We start from the raw sequence: 2,209 nt of genomic DNA on the forward strand, positions 1-2,209 counted from the left end.
GGGGAGGCTGTGGATGCGCTTTCTCTGGACTGGTTTTGGATCACTGTTCTGTCGTGACATGACAGGTTTTAGACCTTTGTTGAATAAGTTGGCAGGTACTTGAGGTTTGCTGCTGGTTGAAGCTGTGGATTTTGGATTGTGGTCATCGGATCCATTCCTGGCCTTTTGGCCGTTGTCGAACGGTGTGTTTAAGGGTTTTGGGACGTCTGGTGAGCATTTGGAAGGACTGCAGACAGTCGTTGGTTGGTCTTGGTAGCAAACAACAGGACTTAGCTGAGGTTTGATTTTGTTCTCCAGTTGGTGGATGGTCTCTTCTTTTTTGCGAAGCTTTGACTTGACGTCAACCAACTCTCTTTTCAGCTCCTCGATGTCGCTGTTTCTCACGTTGTGAGCCCCATCAGCCTCGGCAGTTTGCACGAACGGCCTATTTTCAGAGGTACCACTCATTGTACTTTGATCTGACGACTGCCTCGTCACCTTCAACTTTTGTCCCACTGTGTGAATATGTGGGGGGAAAAACACAGTTAGTGGTCCTATTAATCTTTAATTGAAGGATAATTCCATGTTCCCAGATCCCAGCAATTAACATGGTGAATACAACCTTATTACAACTAATGGACATTACGCCAAATTAAAGATAATTAAAAATTTGAATAATAGCCTGTTATTACAGAACTGGAAAGTATTTCTTCAGAGGCTGACTGTTCCCTCCCTAAATTCAGCTGATCTTTCATGTGGGCCTCTTGTGTTACTACAAGGCAAAGACACTAGATGTGCACTTCCACTGCTTTTTCTAATACAGAAGTAGAGTTTCTATGCCGAATACAATATTGTCTCAGTGACTTACCAGTTTTGCCACTTCTCTTCCATAAAAAGACAGCTAATCCACACGAAGCGAAAAGAAGTATAATACCCTCTGCAACAGCGATGCTAATAGCTAGAGAGCAGGATCTCATGCAGTCAACTGAAAAGACAATAAAACAAGGAGATCTCATGATTAATCTGTTATCAGGAGTATGCTTTTCCACTTCCTGCAAATTCAGCAAGCAAGGGCCAATGGAGTCTGTATGTGTATATGTTCCATAAAAAAGATGGTACAGGTGAGCAGCTGTATTCTCATACCTGGTATGAGAATCTGTGTGTCCCTGGTCTGGTTGATACCCGGTTGATGAACTCTGCAGGTGACGCTGTGAAGAGAAGACATTTATTTTACAGATCATACAAGTACAGTTTTCATATGGAATGTCCATAATACTCTTTTTCTGGTCTTTTCTGTTTTTTTTTTCTGTAGTCTTTCCTTTGGGAAACTGCACACATGGCCGCCTGTCGCTTGTTTATTCAGTATAAGCAGAGAGGGACCTGCATCATCAGTGTTGACATCACACTGACAATGTTAAGTTTGTTTTTGCAATAAGAGCTGTTATTGTTGGGAACTCTTTCTTCCTAGAGTGCAGCTTCTGTTTTCAACAGGAGTTTGAGCCAAACATATGGGAATGAAAATGTGTTTCTTTTCTGGTTATGTGCTATAAAATAGATGATCACTTAGTTTGGAATTCTTATAGAATATTAATTGAAGCCAGATAAATAAACTTAATATAAACCTTTTGGTTGCATCCTGGAGGGTCACTCTTCGTGTCACAGTGTAACATCCGCTGGCGTTTTGATCTCTTTTTGGGTCTTCAGCGGATGTTGTTCGCCTTGAGTCATCCCAGAAGACTGCGAACCTCAAAGGCCTCCGGCAGCCAGCAGGCTGGCCTCACACTGAAGAGTCTCTCCTCCACTCTCAGCTGAAAGCACTGAGAGTTTTGGCTCAGAAACTGCAGCTATAAAAACAAGAATTACACAAGGTGTGACCTTTCAGTGTTCCTCAAGAATCAAGAATCAAATATTAATGGGAACTATACTATAATATTCTTTTTATCTGTGCTCTGTGAGACATAGAACCCACAGCTCATCAAGTTCATTTGATAAAAAAGTGTAATCACAGAACCTCAAAGAGGTTTTCATTCATAACATGCAGGCAGAAACAGGTTAATAAATAACTGTTTAAATGTACGGTACCACACCCACTTGGAAAAGTGACAGCTGGAAAAGACACTGTGTTATCAGTCCTAGTTTTTCCACACACTCCTTTGGGTGAAGCTGTTGACTGCATTTTTAAAATTCCATGTGCTACTGAGAACAATAGAATGCTATTCAATTAAAAGGC

General features: G+C 41.3%; 1 protein-coding gene across 1 annotated transcript in view; it reads right to left on the minus strand.

The window, feature by feature from the left end:
* LOC118338058 overlaps window positions 1-1,695 on the minus strand; it is a gene marked incomplete in the record, with an annotated part of 8,003 nt that extends 6,308 nt beyond the window's left edge. The window contains 1 exon segment of the mRNA XM_035675231.1: window positions 1,605-1,695.
* Between the last annotated feature and the right edge of the window lie 514 nt (window positions 1,696-2,209).

This window comes from Morone saxatilis, unplaced genomic scaffold (assembly GCF_004916995.1).
Source record: "Morone saxatilis isolate NCDOM2014 unplaced genomic scaffold, NCSU_SB_2.0 Contig4, whole genome shotgun sequence".
NCBI lineage: Eukaryota > Metazoa > Chordata > Actinopteri > Moronidae > Morone > Morone saxatilis.